Here is a 10,695-nt window from a genome sequence, read left to right as displayed (position 1 = left end):
TGCAAATGCTCCCCTGAAAGGTTTGGCAGTCGAAACAGAAGGCTTTTTATCACAGGACAAGAAATCAGCCCTCAAAAACTTAACCGGCGGAAAATATTTTTTTGAAAAAATCCCTAAGCCCCGGGGTCAGAATTTCAGCTAAAATATGACTTTTGGCAATTCACTCAAAAATGATGTCAGAAGCTTGCAAATGCTCCCCTGAAAGCGTTGTCGATGGAAACAGAAGGCTTTTTATCACAGGACAAGAAATCAGCCCTCAACAACTTAACTGGCGGAAAATATTTTTTTGAAAAAATCCCTAAGCCCCGGGGTCACAATTTCAGCAAAAATCTGACTTTTGGCAATGGACTCAAAAATGATGCCAGAAGCTTGCAAATGCTCCCCTGAAAGGTTTGGCAGTCGAAACAGAAGGCTTTTTATCACAGAACAAGAAATCAACCCTCAAAAACTGAACCGGCGGAAAATATTTTTTTGAAAAAATCCCTAAGCCCCGGGGTCACAATTTCAGCAAAAATCTGACTTTTGGCAATGCACTCAAAAATGGTGCCAACCGGTTGCGAATGCTCCCCTGAAAGGTTTGGCAGTCGAAACAGAAGGCTTTTTATCACAGGACAAGAAATCAGCCCTCAAAAACTTAAACGGCGGAAAATATTTTTTTGAAAAAATCCCTAAGCCCCGGGGTCAGAATTTCAGCAAAAATATGACTTTTGGCAATTCACTCAAAAATGATGTCAGAAGCTTGCAAATGCTCCCCTGAAAGTGTTGTCGATGGAAACAGAAGGCTTTTTATCACTGGACAAGAAATCAGCCCTCATCAACTTAACCGTCGGAAAATATTTTTTTGAAAAAATCCCTAAGCCCCGGGGTCACAATTTCAGCAAAAATCTGACTTTTGGCAATTCACTCAAAAATGGTGCCAACCGGTTGCAAATGCTCCCTGAAAGGTTTGGCAGTCGAAACAGAAGGCTTTTTATCACAGGACAAGAAATCAGCCCTCAAAAACTGAACCAGCGGAAAATATTTTTTTGAAAAAATCCCTAAGCCCCGGGGTCACAATTTCAGCAAAAATCTGACTTTTGGAAATTCACTCAAAAATGGTGCCAACCGGTTGCAAATGCTCCCCTGAAAGCTTTGGCGATGGAAACAGAAGGCTTTTTATCACAGGACAAGAAATCAGCCCTTAAAAACTTAACCGGCGGAAAATATTTTTTTGAAAAAATCCCTAAGCCCCGGGGTCAGAATTTCAGCAAAAATATGACTTTTGGCAAATCACTCAAAAATGATGTCAGAAGCTTGCAAATGCTCCCCTGAAAGCGTTTTCGATGGAAACAGGAAGCTTTGTATCACAGGACAAGAAACCAGCCCTCAAAAACTTAATTGGCAGAAAATATTTTTTTGAAAAAATCCCTAAGCCCCGGGGTCACAATTTCAGAAAAAATCTGACTTTTGGCAATTCACTCAAAAATGGTGCCAACCGGTTGCAAATGCTCCCCTGAAAGGTTTGGCAGTCGAAACAGAAGGCTTTTTATCACAGGACAAGAAATCAACCTTCAACAACTCAACCGGCAGAAAATATTTTTTTGAAAAAATCCCTGAGCAAAAATCTGACTTTTGGAAATTCACTCAAAAATGGTGCCAACCGGTTGCAAATGCTCCCCTGAAAGATTTGGAGATGCAAACAGAAGGCTTTTTATCACAGGACAAGAAATCAGCCCTCAAAAACTTAACCGGCGGAAAATATTTTTTTGAAAAAATCCCTAAGCCCCTGGGTCACAATTTCAGCAAAAATCTGACTTTTGGCAATTCACTCAAAAATGATGCCAGAAGCTTGCAAATGCTCCCCTGAAAGCTTTGGCAGTCGAAACAGAAGGCTTTTTATCACAGGACAAGAAATCAGCCCTCAAAAACTTAACCGGCGGAAAATATTTTTTTGAAAAAATCCCTAAGCCCCGGGGTCAGAATTTCAGCAAAAATATGACTTTTGGCAATTCACTCAAAAATGATGTCAGAAGCTTGCAAATGCTCCCCTGAAAGCGTTGTCGATGGAAACAGAAAGCTTTGTATCACAGGACAAGAAACCAGCCCTCAAAAACTTAATTGGCAGAAAATATTTTTTTGAAAAAATCCCTAAGCCCCGGGGTCACAATTTCAGCAAAAATCTGACTTTTGGCAATTCACTCAAAAATGGTGCCAACCGGTTGCAAATGCTCCCCTGAAAGGTTTGGCAGTCGAAACAGAAGGCTTTTTATCACAGGACAAGAAATCAGCCCTCAAAAACTTAACCGGCGGAAAATATTTTTTTGAAAAAATCCCTGAGCAAAAATCTGACTTTTGGAAATTCACTCAAAAATGGTGCCAACCGGTTGCAAATGCTCCCCTGAAAGCTTTGGCGATGCAAACAGAAGGCTTTTTATCACTGGACAAGAAATCAGCCCTCAAAAACTTAACCGGCGGAAAATATTTTTTTGAAAAAATCCCTAAGCCCCGGGGTCACAATTTCAGCAAAAATCTGACTTTTGGCAATTCACTCAAAAATGATGCCAGAAGCTTGCAAATGCTCCCCTGAAAGGTTTGGCAGTCGAAACAGAAGGCTTTTTATCACAGGACAAGAAATCAGCCCTCAAAAACTTAACCGGCGGAAAATATTTTTTTGAAAAAATCGCTAAGCCCCGGGGTCAGAATTTCAGCAAAAATATGACTTTTGGCAATTCACTCAAAAATGATGTCAGAAGCTTGCAAATGCTTCCCTGAAAGCGTTGTCGATAGAAACAGAAGGCTTTTTATCACAGGACAAGAAATCAGCCCTCAACAACTTAACCGGCGGAAAATATTTTTTTGAAAAAATCCCTAAGCCCCGGGGTCAGAATTTCAGCAAAAATCTGACTTTTGGCAATGCACTCAAAAATGATGCCAGAAGCTTGCAAATGCTCCCCTGAAAGGTTTGGCAGTCGAAACAGAAGGCTTTTTATCACAGAACAAGAAATCAACCCTCAAAAACTGAACCGGCAGAAAATATTTTTTTAAAAAAATCCCTAAGCCCCGGGGTCACAATTTCAGCAAAAATCTGACTTTTGGCAATTCACTCAAAAATGGTGCCCAACCGGTTGCAAATGCTCCCTTGAAAGCGTTGTTGATTGAAACAGAAGGCTTTTTATCACAGGACAAGAAATCAGCCTTCCACAAGTTAACCGGCAGAAAATATTTTTTTGAAAAAATCCCTGAGCAAAAATCTGACTTTTGGCAATTCACTCAAAAATGGTGCCAACCGGTTGCAAATGCTCCCCTGAAAGCTTTTGCGAAGGAAACAGAAGGCTTTTTATCACAGGACAAGAATCAGCCCTTAAAAACTTAACCGGCGGAAAATATTTTTTTGAAAAAATCCCTGAGCCCCGGGGTCACAATTTCAGCAAAAATCTGACTTTTGGCAATTCACTCAAAAATGATGTCAGAAGCTTGCAAATGCTCCCCTGAAAGCGTTGTCGATGGAAACAGAAGGCTTTTTATCACAGGACAAGAAATCAGCCTTCAACAACTTAACCGGCAGAAAATATTTGTTTGAAAAAATCCCTGAGCCCCCGGGGTCACAATTTCAGCAAAAATATGACTTTTGGCAATTCACTCAAAAATGGTGCCAACCGGTTGCAAATGCTCCCCTGAAAGGTTTGGCAGTCGAAACAGAAGGCTTTTTATCACAGGACAAGAAATCAGCCCTCAAAAACTTATCCGGCGGAAAATATTTTTTTGAAAAAATCCCTAAGCCCCGGGGTCACAATTTCAGCAAAAATCTGACTTTTGGCAATTCACTCAAAAATGGTGCCAACCGGTTGCAAATGCTCCCCTGAAAGGTTTGGCAGTCGAAACAGAAGGCTTTTTATCACAGGACAAGAAATCAGCCCTCAAAAACTTAACCGGGGGAAAATATTTTTTTGAAAAAATCCCTAAGCCCCGGGGTCACAATTTCAGCAAAAATATGACTTTTAGCAATTCACTCAAAAATGGTGCCAACCGGTTGCAAATGCTCCCCTGAAAGCTTTGGCGATGGAAACAGAAGGCTTTTTATCACAGGACAAGAAATCAGCCCTCAACAACTTAACCGGCGGAAAATATTTTTTTGAAAAAATCCCTAAGCCCCGGGGCCACAATTTCAGCAAAAATATGACTTTTGGCAACTCACTCAAAAATGGTGCCAACCGGTTGCAAATGCTCCCCTGAAAGGTTTGGCAGTCGAAACAGAAGGCTTTTTATCACAGTACAAGAAATCAGCCCCCAAAAACTTAACCGGCGGAAAATATTTTTTTGAAAAAATCCCTAAGCCCCGGGGTCAGAATTTCAGCAAAACTATGACTTTTGGCAATTCACTCAAAAATGATGTCAAAAGCTTGCAAATGCTCCCCTGAAAGCGTTGTCGATGGAAACAGAAGGCTTTTTATCACAGGACAAGAAATCAGCCCTCAAAAACTTAACCGGCGGAAAACATTTTTTTGAAAAAATGCCTAAGCCCCGGGGTCACAATTTCAGCAAAAATATGACTTTTAGCAATTCACTCAAAAATGGTGCCAACCGCTTGCAAATGCTCCCCTGAAAGCGTTGTCGATGGAAACAGAAGGCTTTTTATCACAGGACAAGAAATCAGCCCTCAAAAACTTAACCGGCGGAAAATATTTTTTTGAAAAAATCCCTAAGCCCCGGGGTCACAATTTCAGCAAAAATATGACTTTTAGCAATTCACTCAAAAATGGTGCCAACCGGTTGCAAATGCTCCCCTGAAAGCTTTGGCGATGGAAACAGAACCTTTTTATCACAGGACAAGAAATCAGCCCTCAAAAACTTAACCGGCGGAAAATATTTTTTTGAAAAAATCCCTAAGCCCCGGGGTCACAATTTCAGCAAAAATCTGACTTTTGGCAATTCACTCAAAAATGGTGCCAACCGGTTGCAAATCCTCCCCTGAAAGGTTTGGCAGTCGAAACAGAAGGCTTTTTATCACAGGACAAGAAATCAGCCCTCAAAAACTTAACCGGCGGAAAATATTTTTTTGAAAAAATCCCTAAGCCCCGGGGTCACAATTTCAGCAAAAATCTGACTTTTGGCAATTCACTCAAAAATGGTGCCAACCGGTTGCAAATGCTCCCCTGAAAGGTTTGGCAGTCGAAACAGAAGGCTTTTTATCACAGAACAAGAAATCAACCCTCAAAAACTGAACCGGCGGAAAATATTTTTTTGAAAAAATCCCTAAGCCCCGGGGTCACAATTTCAGCAAAAATCTGACTTTTGGCAATTCACTCAAAAATGATGTCAGAAGCTTGCAAATGCTCCCCTGAAAGCGTTGTCGATGTAAACAGAAGGCTTTTTATCACAGGACAAGAAATCAGCCCCCCAAAACTTAACCGGCGGAAAATATTTTTTTGAAAAAATCCCTAAGCCCCGGGGTCACAATTTCAGCAAAAATATGACTTTTAGCAATTCACTCAAAAATGGTGCCAACCGGTTGCAAATGCTCCCCTGAAAGGTTTGGCGATGGAAACAGAAGGCTTTTTATCACAGGACAAGAAATCAGCCCCCCAAAACTTAACCGGCGGAAAATATTTTTTTGAAAAAATCCCTAAGCCCCGGGGTCAGAATTTCAGCAAAACTATGACTTTTGGCAATTCACTCAAAAATGATGTCAGAAGCTTGCAAATGCTCCCCTGAAAGCGTTGTCGATGGAAACAGAAGGCTTTTTAACACAGGACAAGAAATCAGCCCTCAAAAACTTAACCGGCGGAAAACATTTTTTTGAAAAAATCCCTAAGCCCCGGGGTCACAATTTCAGCAAAAATATGACTTTTAGCAATTCACTCAAAAATGGTGCCAACCGCTTGCAAATGCTCCCCTGAAAGCGTTGTCGATGGAAACAGAAGGCTTTTTATCACAGGACAAGAAATCAGCCCTCAAAAACCTAACCGGCGGAAAATATTTTTTTGAAAAAATCCCTAAGCCCCGGGGTCACAATTTCAGCAAAAATCTGACTTTTGGCAATTCACTCAAAAATGGTGCCAACCGGTTGCAAATGCTCCCCTGAAAGCTTTGGCGATGGAAACAGAAGGCTTTTTATCACAGGACAAGAAATCAGCCCTCAAAAACTTAACCGGCGGAAAATATTTTTTTGAAAAAATCCCTAAGCCCCGGGGTCACAATTTCAGCAAAAATCTGACTTTTGGCAATTCACTCAAAAATGGTGCCAACCGGTTGCAAATCCTCCCCTGAAAGGTTTGGCAGTCGAAACAAAAGGCTTTTTATCACAGGACAAGAAATCAGCCCTCAAAAACTTAACCGGCGGAAAATATTTTTTTGAAAAAATCCCTAAGCCCCGGGGTCACAATTTCAGCAAAAATCTGACTTTTGGCAATTCACTCAAAAATGGTGCCAACCGGTTGCAAATCCTCCCCTGAAAGGTTTGGCAGTCGAAACAGAAGGCTTTTTATCACAGGACAAGAAATCAGCCCTCAAAAACTTAACCGGCGGAAAATATTTTTTTGAAAAAATCCCTAAGCCCCGGGGTCACAATTTCAGCAAAAATATGACTTTTAGCAATTCACTCAAAAATGGTGCCAACCGGTTGCAAATGCTCCCCTGAAAGCTTTGGCGATGGAAACAGAAGGCTTTTTATCACAGGACAAGAAATCAGCCCCCAAAAACTTAACCGGCGGAAAATATTTTTTTGAAAAAATCCCTAAGCCCCGGGGTCAGAATTTCAGCAAAACTATGACTTTTGGCAATTCACTCAAAAATGATGTCAGAAGCTTGCAAATGCTCCCCTGAAAGCGTTGTCGATGGAAACAGAAGGCTTTTTATCACAGGACAAGAAATCAGCCCTCAAAAACTTAACCGGCGGAAAATATTTTTTTGAAAAAATCCCTAAGCCCCGGGGTCAGAATTTCAGCAAAAATCTGACTTTTGGCAATTCACTCAAAATTGGTGCCAACCGGTTGCAAATCCTCCCCTGAAAGGTTTGGCAGTCGAAACAGAAGGCTTTTTATCACAGGACAAGAAATCAACCCTCAAAAACTGAACCGGCGGAAAATATTTTTTTGAAAAAATCCCTAAGCCCCGGGGTCACAATTTCAGCAAAAATCTGACTTTTGGCAATTCACTCAAAAATGGTGCCAACCGGTTGCAAATCCTCCCCTGAAAGGTTTGGCAGTCGAAACAAAAGGCTTTTTATCACAGGACAAGAAATCAGCCCTCAAAAACTTAACCGGCGGAAAACATTTTTTTGAAAAAATCCCTAAGCCCCGGGGTCACAATTTCAGCAAAAATATGACTTTTAGCAATTCACTCAAAAATGGTGCCAACCGCTTGCAAATGCTCCCCTGAAAGCGTTGCCGATGGAAACAGAAGGCTTTTTATCACAGGACAAGAAATCAGCCCTCAAAAACTTAACCGGCGGAAAATATTTTTTTGAAAAAATCCCTAAGCCCCGGGGTCACAATTTCAGCAAAAATCTGACTTTTGGCAATTCACTCAAAAATGGTGCCAACCGGTTGCAAATGCTCCCCTGAAAGCTTTGGCGATGGAAACAGAAGGCTTTTTATCACAGGACAAGAAATCAGCCCTCAAAAACTTAACCGGCGGAAAATATTTTTTTGAAAAAATCCCTAAGCCCCGGGGTCACAATTTCAGCAAAAATCTGACTTTTGGCAATTCACTCAAAAATGGTGCCAACCGGTTGCAAATCCTCCCCTGAAAGGTTTGGCAGTCGAAACAGAAGGCTTTTTATCACAGGACAAGAAATCAGCCCTCAAAAACTTAACCGGCGGAAAATATTTTTTTGAAAAAATCCCTAAGCCCCGGGGTCACAATTTCAGCAAAAATCTGACTTTTGGCAATTCACTCAAAAATGGTGCCAACCGGTTGCAAATGCTCCCCTGAAAGCGTTGTTGATGGAAACAGAAGGCTTTTTATCACAGAACAAGAAATCAACCCTCAAAAACTGAACCGGCGGAAAACTTTTTTTTGAAAAAATCCCTAAGCCCCGGGGTCACAATTTCAGCAAAAATCTGACTTTTGGCAATTCACTCAAAAATGGTGCCAACCGGTTGCAAATCCTCCCCTGAAAGGTTTGGCAGTCGAAACAAAAGGCTTTTTATCACAGGACAAGAAATCAGCCCTCAAAAACTTAACCGGCGGAAAATATTTTTTTGAAAAAATCCCTAAGCCCCGGGGTCACAATTCCAGCAAAAATCTGACTTTTGGCAATTCACTCAAAAATGGTGCCAACCGGTTGCAAATCCTCCCCTGAAAGGTTTGGCAGTCGAAACAGAAGGCTTTTTATCACAGGACAAGAAATCAGCCCCCAAAAACTTAACCGGCGGAAAATATTTTTTTGAAAAAATCCCTAAGCCCCGGGGTCAGAATTTCAGCAAAACTATGACTTTTGGCAATTCACTCAAAAATGATGTCAGAAGCTTGCAAATGCTCCCCTGAAAGCGTTGTCGATGGAAACAGAAGGCTTTTTATCACAGGACAAGAAATCAGCCCTCAAAAACTTAACCGGCGGAAAACTTTTTTTTGAAAAAATCCCTAAGCCCCGGGGTCACAATTTCAGCAAAAATCTGACTTTTGGCAATTCACTCAAAAATGATGTCAGAAGCTTGCAAATGCTCCCCTGAAAGCGTTGTCGATGGAAACAGAAGGCTTTTTATCACAGGACAAGAAATCAGCCCTCAAAAACTTAACCGGCGGAAAATATTTTTTTGAAAAAATCCCTAAGCCCCGGGGTCACAATTTCAGCAAAAATATGACTTTTAGCAATTCACTCAAAAATGGTGCCAACCGGTTGCAAATGCTCCCCTGAAAGCTTTGGCGATGGAAACAGAAGGCTTTTTATCACAGGACAAGAAATCAGCCCTCAAAAACTTAACCGGCGGAAAATATTTTTTTGAAAAAATCCCAAAGCCCCGGGGTCACAATTTCAGCAAAAATCTGACTTTTGGCAATTCACTCAAAAATGCTGCCAACCGGTTGCAAATGCTCCCCTGAAAGGTTTGGCGATGGAAACAGAAGGCTTTTTATCACAGGACAAGAAATCAGCCCCCCAAAACTTAACCGGCGGAAAATATTTTTTTGAAAAAATCCCTAAGCCCCGGGGTCAGAATTTCAGCAAAACTATGACTTTTGGCAATTCACTCAAAAATGATGTCAGAAGCTTGCAAATGCTCCCCTGAAAGCGTTGTCGATGGAAACAGAAGGCTTTTTAACACAGGACAAGAAATCAGCCCTCAAAAACTTAACCGGCGGAAAACATTTTTTTGAAAAAATCCCTAAGCCCCGGGGTCACAATTTCAGCAAAAATATGACTTTTAGCAATTCACTCAAAAATGGTGCCAACCGCTTGCAAATGCTCCCCTGAAAGCGTTGTCGATGGAAACAGAAGGCTTTTTATCACAGGACAAGAAATCAGCCCTCAAAAACCTAACCGGCGGAAAATATTTTTTTGAAAAAATCCCTAAGCCCCGGGGTCACAATTTCAGCAAAAATCTGACTTTTGGCAATTCACTCAAAAATGGTGCCAACCGGTTGCAAATGCTCCCCTGAAAGCTTTGGCGATGGAAACAGAAGGCTTTTTATCACAGGACAAGAAATCAGCCCTCAAAAACTTAACCGGCGGAAAATATTTTTTTGAAAAAATCCCTAAGCCCCGGGGTCACAATTTCAGCAAAAATCTGACTTTTGGCAATTCACTCAAAAATGGTGCCAACCGGTTGCAAATCCTCCCCTGAAAGGTTTGGCAGTCGAAACAAAAGGCTTTTTATCACAGGACAAGAAATCAGCCCTCAAAAACTTAACCGGCGGAAAATATTTTTTTGAAAAAATCCCTAAGCCCCGGGGTCACAATTTCAGCAAAAATCTGACTTTTGGCAATTCACTCAAAAATGGTGCCAACCGGTTGCAAATCCTCCCCTGAAAGGTTTGGCAGTCGAAACAGAAGGCTTTTTATCACAGGACAAGAAATCAGCCCTCAAAAACTTAACCGGCGGAAAATATTTTTTTGAAAAAATCCCTAAGCCCCGGGGTCACAATTTCAGCAAAAATATGACTTTTAGCAATTCACTCAAAAATGGTGCCAACCGGTTGCAAATGCTCCCCTGAAAGCTTTGGCGATGGAAACAGAAGGCTTTTTATCACAGGACAAGAAATCAGCCCCCAAAAACTTAACCGGCGGAAAATATTTTTTTGAAAAAATCCCTAAGCCCCGGGGTCAGAATTTCAGCAAAACTATGACTTTTGGCAATTCACTCAAAAATGATGTCAGAAGCTTGCAAATGCTCCCCTGAAAGCGTTGTCGATGGAAACAGAAGGCTTTTTATCACAGGACAAGAAATCAGCCCTCAAAAACTTAACCGGCGGAAAACTTTTTTTTGAAAAAATCCCTAAGCCCCGGGGTCACAATTTCAGCAAAAATATGACTTTTAGCAATTCACTCAAAAATGGTGCCAACCGCTTGCAAATGCTCCCCTGAAAGCGTTGTCGATGGAAACAGAAGGCTTTTTATCACAGGACAAGAAATCAGCCCTCAAAAACTTAACCGGCGGAAAATATTTTTTTGAAAAAATCCCTAAGCCCCGGGGTCACAATTTCAGCAAAAATCTGACTTTTGGCAATTCACTCAAAAATGGTGCCAACCGGTTGCAAATCCTCCCCTGAAAGGTTTGG

The sequence above is a fragment of the Podarcis liolepis genome, assembly GCF_965112155.1.
Source record: "Podarcis liolepis genome assembly, contig: HAP1_SCAFFOLD_47, whole genome shotgun sequence".
NCBI classification, from domain to species: domain Eukaryota; kingdom Metazoa; phylum Chordata; class Lepidosauria; order Squamata; family Lacertidae; genus Podarcis; species Podarcis liolepis.
The sequence above is the reverse complement of the archived record's forward strand: the minus strand, read 5'-3'. Positions refer to the sequence as shown.